The 18685-nt window shown below is 37.3% G+C and overlaps 1 protein-coding gene across 5 annotated transcripts in view; it reads left to right on the forward strand.

Annotated features, from left to right (window-relative positions):
- LOC150084425 (oxidation resistance protein 1A-like) overlaps positions 1 to 18685 on the forward strand; it is a 250740-nt gene that overhangs the window by 16837 nt on the left and 215218 nt on the right. For 4 of the 5 annotated variants that reach the window (XM_090376063.1, XM_090376059.1, XM_090376064.1 and 1 more), the window contains exons 2-3: positions 7962 to 7998; positions 13963 to 14038. The gene's annotated coding sequence lies outside the window, so the exon portion shown is untranslated. Of the gene's footprint in view, positions 1 to 4744; positions 4764 to 7961; positions 7999 to 13962; positions 14039 to 18685 lie in introns of those variants that run through there. The other variant, XM_090376062.1, reaches the window with a different exon arrangement.

Below are 18685 nucleotides of genomic sequence, written 5' to 3' on the forward strand. Positions count from 1 at the left end.
TGTTCCAAATTATATTATTTAACCCTCCTGGTATTCTACTCACCTTCAGGTTTGTCCTTGTTCTTCTTGAGTTATTCCTAGGTTTTTTTTTTTTTATGAAAACCCCAAACACGAAAGGTATCAAAACCTATAGTACTTAGTACCGTGCATGGGTTGAAGAAGTATGGGGGGGAGGGGGATGCCGGAAACTTTGCTCTAGAGACTAAACATGGGTTTCACCACTTCAAGCCTCCAATAAGCAAAGTGGTGGTATTTCACCGGTTGATGAAAGTCACATTTCATTACTTGTTTTATCATTTTTCCTTCAAATTCTAATTAGAAGTGAAAATGATAATATCTGAGTGGTTCTTTTGCCATCGTTAGGCCCTTTGTTTTCCCTATGGATATTTCCATATTATACTATTTTGCTTTTTATTAAAATTATGTAGCTTTTTGCAAGTTGTTTTCATTTTCTGCCATTAGTACTACATTATGAACATTGCAGAATTATTTTTTTATTCTAATTCCTTTATTACTGAACTTCATTAATTCATCCATTAACATGCTGAAGAGATTTAGACTTCTCAGCGCTTGTCTTATTCCATTAGTTATTTCTTCTTTTTTTTCCTCTTTTGTTCGGTTTTGATTATACATTTATTGTCTGTAGATATATGTATGAATACTTCTATTGATTGTTTAGGAACTTTGTGCAGCTTTAACATTTCTGTTACATCTTTTATTTTAACCCTGTCAAACACATAAATTGGTCTGTTATACTTTAATAATTTTTCTAATATCTGCTTTATCATAAATATTACATCTGTGCATGATTATTTTAAAATCTTTTCTCATCACGTAATTCTAAAATTTCATTTCATTTTTTCAATAATACCTTTATGTACAGTTTCAATGAAGGGTTTAACAAATTTATACCCCTATAATTTTCTTGCAATTGCTTATCTTCTTTTTTATAAATTGATATTATTATATTTTTTTGCCAATCACTTGTAATAGTGTTTTCTTTAAAAATCCATTTCTATAATTCTATTAATTTATTTTGCTTTTCTCCTCCATATTTTAATACTGCATTGTTTATTTTATCTATATCTGCAGTTTTCTATTATTACTTTAATTTCTTCTGTATTTCATTCTATGTTTTCTTCACTGATCTTATTTTCTTTGTTTTCTAATATTGCTTGTGTATAGTTTTTTTTTAAATAATTACCCATGTAACTGAATCTATATTTATTATTTTAACATATTCGTTTAATTATTTTCTTTGATTTCATATTATTTTGCAAATTTTTTTTGTGCTCCATTGAAATCATATTCTAATTCTTTTGAAAACCTATCCCAGTACTCTTATTTTATTTTTCTTATCTCCTCATTGTTTCCATTTTGATCTGTTTATAATCTTGTTATATCTGTGCATCTGATTATAAACTTGTTATATCTGTGCATATGTTTTATTTTATAAGTGTTTCTGAAATGCTTATAGTATTAGTAGTACCAAATGATGCTAGAATGCATACTTACACAGCATCAGCAAAAAAATAAATTAAAAAAAGTTTCACAAAAACAGATGGCAGTTTGTTCCAGCACCACCCGCTAGCTGAAGTCAAACTTCCGCATGTTTATTCTACAACCGTTTTTCCTCAATTTGAATTTCTATGTGCGTAGTCAGAGGAAGAATCTTATCAGAACTGAGCTTGCTCAAACCATTCAAAGTCTTAAACACCTCAGTCAGATCACTTCACAGTTGCCTAGTCTCTGGATGCTGTAATTTGCAAAACTGAAACCTTTCTTGGTAAGAGCACCCCTTTGTTCCCCTCACCAATCTTGTTGCCTTTCTCTGTACTTGTTACATCAGCTTTACATCCGTCCTAAAATGAGGCCTCCAGATATCTATGCAGTACTCAAGATGTGGCCTCATTGTTGCCTTAAACCAGAGGTTCCCAAACTTTCTCGGTTCACGGTGCCCTTAGTGTCTCAGTAGCTTTTACACAGCACCCTAGGCCAAAAGAAATATCTAACACAGTGGTTTCGACATTTTAATAATCTGATTCTCTTTGTGTGTGTGTGTGTATATATATATATATATATATATATAATATTAAAAAATATGTTGTATGATAGTTATTATAATAATATAATTATAAACAAAATTACAATTCATAATACAACTTATATATTTATGTAATAATTTTATTCTTTATGTAGAAGTACTAAACATCAATTGTAGATCGCCACAAAATTAAAAAGATACGGTACAATTGATGCCGTACACCTTTTTATAATGAAATAAATATATAAATTTCAAAAAAAAAAAAAAAAAAGTTTAAGTAACTTAAACTTAAATTACATGGCACCCCTGGAATGTTGTTGTGGCACCCTTGCTGAAAACCACTGCCTTATACAATGGGATAATCACCTCCTTATCTCTGCTAGCAAAATTCCTGTATATCATTGATAAAACCCTATTTTCTGTCCTGGCAGCCTGTTTGCTCTGCTCAGAGAACTTCATATCTGACTGCACAATTACCTCGGAGGTCTTTTCATTTTCCACTACTCTGAGTGTAGTACTACACAGTTGATATGTTACACTGGGGTTATCCATATGCAGTACTTTTTATTTGTCAATATTAAACTTCAGTTGCCAATTCTCAGCCCAACTGCCTAATTTTTCTAGATCTTGTTGCAGTAGCATACCATTATTACCTACTCTGCCAACCTTTGTATCATCTGCAAAATTGGACATTAAGCCTGATATACCTTCATCAATATCATTAATAAATATAGAAAAGGATAACAGGCTTGGCACTGAACCCCGAAGCACTCCACTAATAACATTAGTCCACAAAAACCAGTGTTCATTGATAACCATTCTGTCTTCTCCCCTTTATCCATAGCAGCAACTCCCTTAATGCTGCACTATAATTTTTACAGCAGTCGCTTATGTGCAACAGTATCAAAAGCTTTTCTGATCTAGTATATGATATCAAAATTATTTTTTGCCTCCAGTTCCTTTGTGACCACATCGTAGTATCTAATCAAATTGGTCAGACAAGATTTTCCCATAACCCATGCTGTGTCTGGATGGTCCTGCATTACTTCTTTACCAGTGGTTCCATTATTTTTCCTGGAACAGAAGTTGAAACTAACAGGTCTTTAATTATTTGTGTCACCCTTTGATCCCCCACCCATTTGTTAATCTGGAATACAATCACATCTCCAGTCCGTGAAGACCTCCTCTGAATCCCTAGATGCCCTCATAATTATGGTTAAGGGTTTGCTTACTTCCTTCACTGCCTCCCTTAATATAATTGGATAGATCCCATCTACCCCACATTCATTTCTTATTTAACTTCAACAATCTCTCTTCCACTTTCTTCTCAGTTATTACAAAATCATTTAGCTTCCTGTTAGAGTTTAATAAACCTCGGTTTCCACTTAAAGAATTTCTCACACGTAAATTTGAATGTTGCTGACAACCTCATTCAGTTTGTCATGAGCAGGATCGTCAGTAATCGAACTATTGATATCAAATGGATCGATTTGATTTATCTCCTTCCTTCTAGTGGTTAAATAAGCGAGGAAGTCTTTGCTGTTTTTCTTTGTATCTTTTGCTAAAGATTTCTTGTAATCTACCTTTGCTTGCCTAATGTCCTTTGTGACTTTATTACAGACTAATTTATATCTTCCGTTTGTTATTTGGTTTTTAGGAGCATTAGCAACTAAGGCCATATTGCTCCGGGATATGCGGTGGTCATTCCCTGACCTTTCCGCATCCTCCGTATTTGGTGGTGACGGGCTCGAACCCCGGTCTAATCAAGAAGCGTGTGCTACGCACTGCTGCTCCTTCCCACCTGGCTACGGAGGCGCCTATATCTTCCGTAGGCATCTGTGTTGCCTGATATTTCATATGCATTTTTCTTATGGTTAATTTAAAAAAAAGAGCCATTCTCAGACATTAAAAATCTATATAGTACAAGTATGTACAAGGTGTAGTAGTAAAGTTCCTGGACTGGTGCAATAACAAGAACACAAAGTGAAGGAGCTCAAAATGGTTTTATTTTTATTCAAAGTAATCACCATCTCATTGAAATGAACTTATTAGATTGTTCTAAGAGTTTCTGAAGAGTTAGCGAAGATATCCAGAGATGACATTCATTTTGGCAGTTACATTTTAATTTTAACTACTCAACATCCTGAAATTTTTCCTTTGAGAGTAAATTTCACTTTGGGAAATAGGAAGAAGTCTGGTGTCAGATCAGGAGAGTAGGGTGGATGGTTGATCTATATCAGGGTGGGCAACCTATGGCCTGCTGTCTTTTTCAAAATATGTATAATAAACAGCCTGCAAAAGAATATATATGATCAAATTATGTTTATTATAAATTTTATTATATTTGCTGTTATATGTTTATTATAATTTTTATTATATTTTCTGTTATATGTTTATTATAATTTTTATTATATTTTCTGTTATATGTTTATTATAATTTTTATTATATGCTGTTATTAAATTGTTTTTAACATTTTGATTGAGTGACATATAATGAATCATTTGAATTTGTGTCATATATCCTGACTTGAGTAAGCAGATGTTGCCAAATGGTAAGCAAGCATAGCATAGCATCTGGCGATGTTGGTAAGACCTGCACACACAGTCAGTAGTAGGTCCTGGACTCTCGGCTCTGCAGAATGTGATTGCAGTGAAAATGAATTGTGCGTTTCAGTGGCAAATGCCAGTGAATAATCAATGGATAAAAGTAAATAATTTGGTGAGGATTTACCATTTTATTTTTATGTAGGTATTTATTGAAACTATCGCAATGCATAATTGAAAATCTAAGATTATTAAGGTTTATAAAATCTTTGCAATTATAATAATTTTCGATTTAATTTTTTTATAATTGTATACTATAATTGTATTTTTGTAATTTTATCTTGAATTTGTATTTCGTTTTTCTTATTAATAAAATTAATTATATGTACGAGTATGTATACATATTCCAATAAATAACAAAACTGTTTATGACAATTTTTTCATTATACATCATTTTAATACTAAAAATCATGGAAAGCTAAAAAAAAATTTGGTATGTGCCGTACCTCACAGACATTTTATTTGGCCCACCATTTAAAAAGGTTGCCCACCCCTGATCTATACATTGCCATGTTTCTTTAGAAATGTCTTTGTAATAAGTGTGAAATAGGTGGGTCAATGTCATGCAACAAGAACTAGCTGCCTTTCTCTTGAAATTGTGGTCTCACCCACAAAATACACTTCAAGTAGTTTTTGAAGCACCTGTAGTTAGAATCCAGCTTTGAATCTCACCCCATTTGGGTACAAATTCATTGTGAATCACACTGTGTTTGTCGAAAAACATGATCAGTATCATCTTGATCCTGGACTTCTGTAAACAAAATATTTTGGACCTCAATGATAATTCTGAAGTCCACAGAATGCTGTGACACTTTGTCTCTGGGTCGTACTGAAATATCCAATATTCATCTCCAGTGAAAATACAGTCAAGGAAATTGGGATTATCTTGACAAGTCTGGGTGAAGTCTTTACACGATTACACGCTTCACTGCTTCTGCCATTCCACGTGGCTATGTAGCACAAATTTTGCACAGGCCTAACCTTTCCAAATCTTCATGCAGAATTCAACGAATTGTCTCCTTATTCATATCTAACACATCAGTCATTATTCTGATGGTCAATCACATGAGGTGTAGGAAGAAGTTCACACATTGTGGAACCATAGTATATTTATTTTATAAATATGAATAAACACTAATCTCAGTTGTTTTGCCTGTTACAATACACCAACAATCAACTGTTCAACTTCCAAGAAAAATTAAGTAAATAAATATTGATGCAATTAAGGCAAAAAAGTTAAATACAATGTATATACAGGGTGTCTCAAAAATATTGGTACAAACGTTTAGGGGAGGTAGGTAACATCTAAAGGAATGTGAATTGCATAGGAACCCACAACCGGAAACGTCACATGCGAGAGGGAAAATTTCTGGTTTACTCATTCAAGCAGTAGTCGTTGCACGAAGAGCATGCATCGATATACGAACTGTGAGCTGGCAGACATGCACCTAGTGTATGGATTTAGCAGAGGGCCCACACGGTGTGTGCCCTCATGCGGCACAACATCGCTTTGCAATAAATGTGTGGGCAGGTATCGTCGGTGACTGCTTAGTCGGCCCATATCTGTTACCATCCTGCATGAACTCCGCTAAATATCGGATCTTTCTTGAACAAGTTCTACCAGGGTTACTTGACGATGTTCCAGCAAATGTGAGACACAACATTTGGTTTCAACATGACAGGGTGCCTGCCCATAATGGAAGGTGTGTTCGTGACCATTTGAACAGGCGTTTTGGGCATCAATGGATTGGCTGTAGTGGGCCCGTTGTCTGGCCCCCATGCTCACCTGATTTATCGAGCCTTGATTTCTTTCTGTGGGGGGCCCTCAAATCTATCATGTATGAATCGCCTGTGGAGATGGAAATGGATCTCGTGGCGAGACTCGTCTGTGCTGCTGCTACTGTCAAAGAAACTCCAGGTGTGTTTGACCGTGTCTGTCAATCCATGCTGCGTCGGTGTCACGCATGCATCATGTCTCATGGTGGAACCTTGGAGCATCTGTTGTAACATCATGAAATGCATCCATCTCGTACTCCATTGTTAATATCATGTCAAATAAATGTTTGCCACTAATTACTGTCTTGTGTCATTTCTGCTTCTTGTGCCTCTGCTACTACTTTCCCGTGACGTTTCCGGTGATGGGTTCCTATGCGATTCACATTCCTTTAGATGTTACCTACCTCGCCTAAACGTTTGTACCAATATTTTTGAGACACCCTGTATATAAAAATGACCCCACACAGGTAAAGAAATGGATAGTTGATCTATGTTTCACTGTATTTTTTCCCCCTGATCAGTTAAAAAATGACTGATTTGCTGTATCAACATTCTGTTATGTTGGAGCCAAGGGACAGAATTCCTTAGGAATATTGTTTGACTAGTTAACTTTCTTCTGTGATCTCATGGTCTTTCTTGTATCTTTCGTCTCCTTGCAATCCCCTAAATTCTCAGTGAAATCGTGTTGCCTAGTGTATGGTAGGACAATTCCTTTCCACCTTTGGCTAAAATGGAGCTTTCTTTTGTGCACCTAATGAGCTGCAACAAGAAAGTTGCCCTTTTCAGGTTTTTTGAACTACTCAAATTTTTGAAAATTTGGTTCAATTCTTGATTTGCAGAATCCTTTTCCTAAAAACAACTGTAGTGTAAACTGTGTAAGCAGTGCAGATAGGCTGCTAGGACAGCTGTTGTTAGTGATATACAGGAATTGTGAATGATATATAGGAACTTTTCCAGCAACAATAAAGAAGCAGTTATCCCCTTGTACTGAACAGAGGTGAAATAACGAACATGTGGAAAACAGCATACAAGTGTGGAAACTTCATTTTAAGGGGGATATAAGCCTGTTGGGAAGGGTGCAGAGGACAAGTTTAGTTGGAGAGTCCATATACCTTTGTAAAAAGTTGTGCTAATCCTTGAAAGATATAGATCACAGTGATTTTGTAACAAAGAATTGGCAGTTCAGCCACTAGGTTGACCTGTAAAATATAATAGAAATTTGAATTTCTTGGTTGTCATAATAACTAAGAAATAACTGTTTATTGTGCCGTGCTAATAGTTATATTAATTGTGGTTCAAAGGTTGCATACTACCAGTCAAGGTGAATATTTCATAATTAAAGCATTGTACTAAAAACTTCTGAAATGGCCTTCATAATTAGTTTGCACTGTACATCAGATAGCAATTATGAGGTAAGTTATAATTGAATAGATCAGTCATATTAATAATTTATTAATAAAGTAATATAATTTATAATTTGTTAACAGTTTATATTTATAAAAAACTGCCTTTAAAAAAAATATTCTGTTTCTTACAGTGAACAGAAATCTTCAGATGAAACGTGATGAAACAAAGTAAGCAGACTTATTTTATAATGATCTGAGCATTACCAGAGAGAGAGAGAGAGAGAGTGTGTGTGTGAGTGAGAATCTTTAATCTTTATTGCCACAACATTTGATTGTAACTGGTTCCAAGGTTAAATAGTGTTTCACTTTCCCTTCATGGCCAAAAGGCCAGGGGCTTATGGATAAGAGGTATTAAATAACATAAGACATTAAAGAACAAAACAAGATGACATTAAATGGTATAGGGTGCCGTTAATTTACATAAGACATTAAGGTGAGGAGAACTGGCATTAAACAAATTACACATTACAAATATGGTGGACCATGAGATTTAGAACATTAAACTTTAATACAAAATTTAATACAAATTTAAAACCAAATGACAACTGATACATGTACAATTTACAGTAGTGACTATTGTCTTCACAGTTCATGGAAGAGAGCAGCAAGAGCAGTGCCAGGCTCATTTCCCGTTATGTTCATTAGTTAATCACAGGGATCTCCAAGTTTGATGAAGGGTATGCTGTCTTTGGATGTGAAGAAAGAAGTCTTTTCCTTCTGCACACAAATCTGGACTAACGTAGAGTATTCCTTACTGGGGTCAACTGGGGCAGTTTCACTTCCATCTAGATGGTTGCAATTGGTTGTAATGCTTTGTCAAAAGATGGTGGCATTATGTCTCCTGGGGTTGCCAATCCCTGTTTTAGTTAAGCAGTTTGGTGATTGGCAGATGCAGCTGACAGTTCATGGTGTACAGAGTGTGGGCCAAGCATCCCACATCTATATCGTCATTTGACAGCAAATTTCTTAAGGTCGGCATCGATGTCTTGGGTTCGTCCATCTGATATGGTAGGAAACTATCTGATAAGTGGAGGTGTGAATGAAGAGGGCAAATAGTTTAGGTGACTCTGAGCTGAGCAGGCGCCTCCGTAGCCAGGTGGGAAGGAGCAGCAGTGCGTAGCACACGCTTCTTGATTAGACCGGGGTTCGAACCCATCACCATCAAATACGGAGGATGCGGAAAGGTCAGGGAATGACCACCGCATATCCCGCAGCAATATGGCCTTAGTTGCTAATGCTCCTAAAAACCAAATCTGAGCTGAGCAGGTGGAATCCTCCAGCCACAAAGATCCCAGAATGAAGGAGACGTGATCAGACTGGTCAACATCTTTACTGTGATTACAGTCTTTTGTCATCAATGAGAAAGGGCAGCCTGGGGATTCCCATGGCCTGGGCCATTTCAGTCATATGATTTAGGGTGGTAACCTATGCTTGTAGGTTACCCATTTGAGGAGCCAATATTCTGTTGCCCAGATAGGCTTCCTGATCATAGATGCTGCCGACTCCCAGATTTCAGCTGCATAAAGTAGTGGGGAATATATCATGACATATTTTGTTGCTGACCCTGTCTGAGATATAATGCAAATGTTTCACTCTCCATTTCAAGTGTAATGCTGGTTGAATGTCAGTTTTGTGTCAAAGACAACCCCCATATCTAAATGATATGGAACAGCTGGGATGGATACTCCACTGATGTTGGGTGAGATGGTTGTTGTTTCTTTATTCAGGGAGTAGAGCATGCACTTAGACTTTGCTGGGTTTATGTTAAGGCTGAATTGTTTAAGGTAGCCTACTAGTGCGGAGAGCACACTATTAATTTCCTCTATGATCCTAGAGAGTGTTTGCTTGGATGGTGGTCAGTATTTTTAAATCATCTGTGTAAGACAATACATCTGGTCTTTGGCTTATAAAAAGGGTAGATAATGACAGTAAAGAGGAGGCCAGAGAGGACTCCCCTTTGTGGTACTCCTGTAGATATTTGCTTGGTATAGGTTTTTTGAATAATGGAGTATGATGGTACGGTTGAGGAGTGATGAGAGGAAGTGCAATGCATCCCCACCTATGAAGTAGTGGTCTTCAAGTAGTCGTAGGAGGGCAGGTACTTGAATGGAGTCAAAAGCTGCTGTGATTTCGAGGTAGGTTATGAAGAGTTTTTCTCTTCTCTCAAATGTTGCAAGGATAATGTGGGTGATGTTAACTGGAGATTAGTAATACTGGACCTACTTGGTAATGAAGAATGAATTTGTGATGGGGCATCTGGAAGTATGTGAGTTATTAGAGCTGGAAAGAGAATCCTTTCTACTAGTTTCAGGAGACATGAGGAATTGGAGATGGGTCAGAAGCATTTCTCCAATGATGGCATTCTTATTTTTGGATATGGACTTATAAGATAGACATTCCATTGATGGGGGAAGATGCATCTGGTCAGCACTGCATTGAAGTTGCTAACAAGGGGCTGGAAGATATACGGTCCCAGGCATCTCAGCATGAACTGTGGTATTCCATCAGCACCCACAGCTGTAGAGGATGGGGTTGAATTCAAGGCTGCCAAGATTTGATGTTTCGATATGGTGATAGATGTCAGAGAGTCCTGTTTGTCATGATTGAATATGTGGTCAAGGTTACTGCTGGATCCTACGACGTTTTCAAATCTGGTTATGAAATCAATCCATTTCTGGGGGAGTTGAGTTGCTCTGGGAAACTGGTGGTTTGTTCTGTGTATGGTATCTTACCAATTGTTAGCAAGTGATCAAAATAGCTCTTGATGGCCTGGGATTTTTGGCAGTTGAAAATGGCTCTTGAAAAGGCTATCCAATCGTTAATTTTGCCTGACTGCTTCCATTGTTATGGAGTTGCTGCTTTAGTTGAAGTTTAGATATGGGTACCACCATGCTCTAGAGTGGGGTTTGATAGGGCCTGTCTTTGAGGCATTGTATTGAGCTACCGTAATAATCCATTGAGTTAACAGGTCGAGCGCTAGTAGGGTGTCACAGGATTCAAGGACATACCATGGGATGAGAGATGCTGCTATAACACATCTGGAAACATACAGATATTTTGGACTGTAGATTGTTCTTTGTATCACCTGTCCCTTTGAGTTGAAACTTGTGATTGTTGGTTCTAGTTGTTTTAGGATTGGGTCATGGTCACAGTTAAAGTAACCATCTTGAGGAGTCTCGAGCATACAAGGGAACGGATGTGAAAATTAGGTCCAGTTGGTTTGCACCCCTTGCGGAGCCTCCGTTTTTTATAGTAAGGCTAGCAACACTAAGCTGTGACAGAAGCAATCTTTTCATATGTTCCAGACATGGTGGGAGGTTGAAATCTCCACAGACAATTTTCATTGGCGAGGTGTTGGAGGTAGTGAAGGATCCAGTTGGTCAACTTTTGCATTGTTTCTGGTGTAAGATTGGGAGATAAGCAGACGACAATGACGTAAATGGAAATGGACCTCATTTTAAGCAATGCGTAGAGTGCCTCAATCATCTGAGTTACTGCAGATTCTGTTCTCAAGGGTGAGGATGGATTGATTGTAGAATAGTGATGTTCCTCCTTCCCCTCCTTTTATTATTCCTGGATGTGAGTACAGAGCCATAGCCACTTGGAGTCATAGCTGCAATGTAATGCTCACTGGGTTCTAGCTAGGTCTCAGTGAGGCAAAGCACATCAGATTCTTTGGATAACAAAATTTTGTCAGTGGTTTCAATTTTATTCCTTAAACTGCAGATGTTCTGATAAAGTAGTGTGACCATGGGGGGTCAAAGGGATTCTTTTAATTGTCTGGACTCTTGTCGTTTGGTTCTTTTGAGGAAGGGCTGTTTCCCTTAATGTGATTCTGGTAGTGATAAGCATCTCAGTTTGATTATGTTTTGAGGTTGTCATTCAAGAGAACCTACAGGGAGGCAACTCGGGTGGCAAGGTGACAGGTGAGCGTGTACTGGAGCATCTATCTTTTTAATGGATTGATTGCTATTGCAGCTATAGGCGAGTCAGCTGTCTTTCCTGGGGGCCTTTGTGTTTCTCAGTGTGTCATTATGGCCTGTTGCTCTCCTGTAAAAGGGGCATATGATGGTTCCAAATGGCCATATAGATGGGCTTTTGATGTTGTGATACTGTTCTGAGTCATATTTGAGCTTGAAGGAGGCATAGCTCTGATATTTGGCTGGGAGCTGTCCCACTGAGACATCAGGTTGCCACTCATCTCTGAAGGCTGTTGTAATTTGATCAGTTGTGGTCTGAGGGGATAGTTGATAGGTGGTCTGTCGATTGGCTTAGTGAGGGTGTTGTCACATTTCTTAGACTGGAACCCTGTGGGTTGGGCAGATGGTATATTCAGTTTGGGCTGATCAAAAGATGAGTTGTGGGCAGGCTGGAATTCTGTGGCATCTTTCTGAGCTACGTGAATATGCTGCATGCTTGATGTTTTTCTCAGATTCGATTGACTAGACTTAGACCGAGTTTCAGTAGGGACTTCTCTTCTATCTAACTGGTGATCTGTATTACTGGAAAGGGTTGAAGAGGAACCTTGAATGCTAGTCAGGTGCACAGGTTTATATTGTGACCTTTCACTAGGTATCTCAGTTGCAGAATGAAGTGTAAGACATTTAGGGCAGCTGTTGCTCTGAGAGGGATGTGAGGTGGTAATCAGACATCACAATTCCTTCATTTTCTTTTCTTTTCAATAGTTTGGATTATAGATGCTTTAAAGATACTGAGTATTGCATGTAATTGGGCTGGCCAGTCGTCGCCTTGCACTTCAGATAGCTGTGTATATTCGGTGTTTATGGCAGGATACAGGTTCATGGTCACAGAAGTTTGCAACTCGATACATCTTTGACTAGGAGTCGGGTGTGCAGACATTTGTGTTGTTGCTTCCTTCATACTTCGTAATCTTGTCGTGGGCACTATTTTTCTGTTAGCATTATCTATTTGAGCTGGCTGATGCACATCCCCCTTTGCACTATTTTTATTGTGTGTATCTACATGGGTAGTATATGTGATTTTGCGGTGAGTTATTGGGGTACATGTGAGGGGGGGGGGACAGAGGCATGGTCAGGTGATGCATTAACTAGTGTAGGCACTGCATTCCCACAATGAGCACAGGCATATGCGGCCCAGGAGGCACTACACAGCCTTGAGACTTTTACTTTGCTACATTTTTTTGCAAAGAATCCATGCAGCGACCATTGCACACCACTGTGTATATGACTTTCCGGAAACAGCTCTGGCAGGTTTGTTTAGCGTGAGTAGGTGGCATTCTGTAGTTTTCTTAAAATATCTTTTCAAATCAGGCAGTACAGTTGCAGAAAGTTTATTTCAGGCTGAGTTATTTAGTATTGGTTTACACAAAGGTCATGACGTAATCATTTGACACTGACAGTGAAAGTAGCGTACCTCTACAGGGCTCTACAGTGGTTGCGGCTGGCCGTGGTGTCCGGCCGTTCTCCACTTTGTATTTGAATATTAAAATTAAATTGTAAAATACATAATTGCGATGTTTATGCTGTGATGAAGTGTCCATCTTCCTGTTCAGCTAGGTGTGGTGAGTACATCTGTATCAAACATTCGATATTACTACTATTGCTTCTGAAAGAAATACTACTGAATCGTGGAGCACTATATGATACAACTGCGCACTTTGGAAGTCAAACTCATGTATAGTTATCTAAAACTTGGTATGACAACAAAAGTTTTGTTACGACATAAGCCTAAGCTTATGTGCCATCAGACCCACCCATATATTTAATATTATGGCAACACAAGCCTATGCCACAAGTCAGTTGTAACATATACGGAGTAATATCTCAATTATTACTAAACAAACTTGCACCGAATTTTCACAGTAGACTCACCATTCCTTCGTAATTAAGCCGCGATCTCTAATATCCGATGAAACCTTGGTATGTCGACAGAAACATGGTCTTAAAGTACAGCACAAAATTAAGAATCCTTGTGAAGAAGCACTTGCTGCAGATTCCAAAACTTTCACTGTAACTTGAGTTACAGCGAAAGAAGTCTAGGACAGCCACTAGCCACTTATGTAAAACAGTGGTCTTTTTAATGGTTGGTGGTTGCCTCTACTCAAAAAAAAAATCTGTTTTTGAATATAGATTTTTATTTTTTTTTTTTTAGAAACGGCAAGAAGATTTACAGAACTGGAATGTAAAGTGTAATTTACATTATATGTCAAGGTTGTTTAGATTTTATGGTAAGTAGTAATACTGTAATTGGTTGTTATTACTTGGATATTAGTTATTTTGTTAACATTACTGTTATAATGCTACCATTAACTTTATTTCCACAAGGATGGTCAACTAAGATACTGAGTGATGTATTGCAAAGAAGTTTCCATTAATCCTTGGTATAGTCACTGGGGCCAGAGGAGTTTCAACTTCATTATAACTGTTTTATTGCTGCTGATATATCAATGCAACATAGGCTTTAGGTCCAAAAATATTTCTACCAAAGTTTATAATTAGCTACATTTTGAAAAAGAGTAACCAGACTTGTGTGCACATGCATGCAGCTGCTAGCTTTCTGGATTTATCAGGGTTTTTTTACTCATTTTGATACTTCTCTGTCTTTGCCATTGCACTACTACAATTGGCATCATAGAGTTTCTGTTTTTTTTGCAAAAATGTTTTTTCTCCATCTTTTTATTGGTCACAAAAAAAAGTAAAAAAACTCTTAAACTAGGAATTTTATTCTTATTTTTATTAATAAATAAGGCCACGATAAACATGTGAGCATACAAATTATTTGGAAGAGGTATGTTGTGTGGTTGTTCATCTTACAAGAATGATGGATTTAAGCAGTACTAATATACCATATGAAAGTTGATATTTCGAGAAGTCACTGTTTTTTGTTGTCAGGCCTTTTTGAAAGGCTCCTGGTTTGATGGATAAGGCTTGTACTATTGGAATTCAAGCCTCTTCCATCCATCCATCCATCCATCCATCCATCCATCCATCCATTCAGGAGCCTCTCCAACATGCATTTTCGATTCCTAATTCATTTTGCCAATAGTGTCTGGAAATGCAAGCCGAAACACTTCCCTATCAATAAATTAGTAATTGTCAATCAACAAGAGCCCAGTGAGAGAAAAGTGCAAAAGACAATACATGTTAAAATTTGTCAACACAGTAAAACTTTACCGTAAGCTGTTTTATACATACATAGAAAAAAAAATAAAATAAAAAAATCAGCATCAAGGTGATTTATATGCTGCTACAATTAAATGAAATAGTACAGTTTCAAATATTTGTTGCACTTACAGTAGAAGCTGTATGACTTGATTAATAAATTTGGTAAAATGCAGCCTAATATAATTATATTTGGATAATGAATATTTGGAGAATAATAGTTTTGAACCAAATTGACTCCACATCTGAAGAGATGGATAGTTTGCTACAGTATCTCTCTCTTGCAGCATTCACAATCAATTGAAGTCTAACAAATGATCCAAACAGAAATCCAAAAAACAGAAAAATGTTAGGTATGCTAATATTTACTGCATTTTCTGATGCATATAAGCATCAAACATTACCAAAGTGATTTTCTGTGACATATGTATTCAGTCATTTTTAAGCTGGCATTAAATGAATGCCATAAAAGTGAAGGAATAAAATTGACAACTGTTTGATATCAGTGTGCTGACTGAATTTTGTGCTGTTGGTAGAATTTAATCAGTATGTTGATATACCGGATGGTTATAAAATAAGTTTCCCTATTCAGAAGACCCTAGTGTCAAACTGGTTAGAGTTAGTGCTGTGAAAATCAGTGGGTATGTCATTTAGGGTACGGGGAAGTGATTTGTAGTAGAAAAAAAAAAAGTTAATTTCTGCCACCAGGAGAAAAACAGCGCTGCACATATGTAAAAGTTGTCATTTACTTCAAGGCATGCTGTTTACGCAAATGACATCCTGTTAGATAAAAGCAGAAAGGCCAACACCACCAATAACCATTATGGCTCTTACAAAAAAGGAACGTGCTCTGTTAGTAAAACTGTTCTACCAGAATAATAGTAATGCTAATGCAGCGCTATGTGAATATTGGAAACTTAAAGGTTTGCATAAAGGACTGTTGATGTTAGTGGAGCTTCAAAAACTAATAAAGAAATCTGAAGTGACCGGCTGGGGAGTTAGGTGTAATTCCAGGCAGGGTACGACCACTTATTGGAATGGAGGTAGTGGATGAAGTGGTGGTTGCGATGGTCAGAATGCAAAACACTACCAGTCAGTAGTGCTAGGGGTGTGTCAAGAGACTTGAACCTTCCTTGGTCTACTGTACATAAAGTGCTTTGAATAATGTTACGCTGGTTCCTGTTCAAGATTTATGTGCAAGGACTAAAGTCTTGTGATCAGCAACATCAAATATACTTTGCTCTACGATTTCTGGCTTGTATGGAACCTGACGATATATGGGCTTGAATGATCTTGTGGTCTGATGAGGCACATTTTACTCTTCATGGAATTGTAAATGCAGAAAACTGCCAAATATGGGGAACCTCTTGTCCATCTGCTGTGCATGAAAGACCACTACAAAGTCCATACGTTACAGTATGGTGTGGATTCACAGCTGAGTTTATAATCGGATCATTTTTCTTTGAAGAATCTACACCTCATGGCCTCGTAAGGTGTATGGTAACTAGTGCACGGTACTGCACTCTTCTAAGAGATCACATTATTCCCGCTCTGCAAGAAAGGCAATGCTTGGTGATCATAGTGTTTATGCAAGATGGTGCCCCTCCCAACATTGGTTGACAAGTGAAGGAACTGCTCCGTTCAACATTTGGAAATGATCGCATCATTTCTAGAGACTTTCTGCAGTTCTGGCCAGTCCAATCAGCAGATCTCAATCCTTGTGATTTCTGGCTATGGGGATACCTGAAAGACAGAGTTTACCGTGGCAGCATACAGATGCTTGTCGATTTGAAAGCAAGCATTAAACAGCATGTAGCCAACATCCCCAATGAGTCGCTACATCAAATTGTGTTGCGTGCACTCCTCCGTTTTCACAGTGGCATCTCAAATGAACTAAAGCATATAGAACAATATCTGTAGATTTCTAAGTTCTGATGTTAAAATCTAATCCTAAGTTAAGTATTCCATCTCATGTTTACAGGCCAATTTCTCCCCTCGTGGCAGAAATCTGAACAAATATATTTTTTTTTGTACAAATCCCTTCCCCATACTCTAAATGACATACCCACCAATTTTCACAGCTATCTCTAACCATTTTGACACTAGGGTCTCCTGAATAGGGAAACTTATTTTATAACTACCTGGTATTTCCTCAAGATAGAACATCCTGGGTCACATAGAAGGCAGTTATTGTCGGAGACACTATTGCAGAGAAATGGAAAATATATTTTGCTAAAAGGATAGGTAGAATAGGCCCAGGGTGTGTCTGCCAGGGGGCAAAGGTAGATGATGTTTTAGAGTAGATATCATCTTTTAAGAGCATGGAAGGTGATATTGTTAACTTGGACACTAATGATATTAAGAGTACGAGATCTTAGGATTTACTTAACAATGGGGCAATGTTGGTAAAAAGTCAGAGTTAGGATTAAATTAGAAAGTGTCTGCAATCATGTCCAGTCACGATAGGAGGGAAGTATATGTTTGAGAGCCTTGTCAGTTAATTCGGCCTTGGAAAGACTGTGCAAGGCTCGTGGGAGTTGAATTTTTCTTGCACATTCTGTGCTTGTTAACAGAGGAAAGACTTTTTACAGGGATGGGATACACTTAAATAGAAAGAGTGCAAGAAAATTTGCTAATGTTATCGAGGCAGTGTTAGGTGTGTTGGAAAACTGCTAGCTTGGGGGGGGGATACACAGATTAATAGATTAACAATAGCTGCAGGCAGAGGTGAAAGTGATTTTGCACTGCTTCTGTTGGAACATGTAGCAGAAGGGAAAGTAACATGTTGGGTATTTAATGCCCTGCTTTGGATCATTTATGAAACAAGTAAATAGATGGGCCATGTTAGGCTAACTAAAGGTAAGGACAGGTGCATGTTTAAATGCTAGGAGCATAATAAATAAATTTGATGAAGCATAAGGAATCAGTATTCTTGATTTGATTATCATCAGCGATTCTTCATTCATTAAGAACCTTCCCTGAAACACCCTCTGGAAGGCAATAATAATCAGTTTGCTGATGTGGGATTTACTTAAAGATATAACTATTGTCAACGGTAAAAGGAGGGACTTTTCTTTCGTAAGGGTGATAACAGTGGTTTCAGACAGTTTTTGAATTCTATAAATTGGACTGACTGATGATATTACCAACAGCAAATTCTAAATGGGAAGGATTCAGGGAAGTAATCGTAGAAGCTATTTGGATTTCCACATTAAGAAATACCATTCCAGGCATACACCTAAATGGATGTCAGATGATTTGATGGGACTTGTGGCAGAGAAGAAAAATGCATGGGATGCATATAAATTATCAGGTTATACAGAAGCCTATGGTAGATATAAAATAATCTGTATAATTAAGTCAAAAAGGAGGTTATTTTTTTTCTCTGCAAGATCAAGAAAAGCAGCAAAGATGTTTTTAAATTATATTAACAGTAGAAGGAAGGGGTTGAATCACATTGTCCACTTGATGTCAATGGTTTAACTGTTAGATCCTTTTCAGATTGCTGAAAAACCGAATAGGTATTTTGCATCTGCATTCATTCATGTGTTTTTCTTTATGGAGGAGAATGCTGGAAGTTCATCAAAATCTAAAGGGAGCTAAATGATTTTATGGTAAATTAGAGGAAAATAGAAGAGAAACTGTTGAAGCTTTACATAAGAAAGGTGGCTGTGATGGATGGGATCTATCCAATTATATTAAGGAGGTATGCA

This window comes from Mastigoproctus giganteus, chromosome 6, assembly GCF_048544385.1.
Source record: "Mastigoproctus giganteus isolate SK-2022 chromosome 6, ASM4854438v1, whole genome shotgun sequence".
NCBI lineage: Eukaryota > Metazoa > Arthropoda > Arachnida > Uropygi > Thelyphonidae > Mastigoproctus > Mastigoproctus giganteus.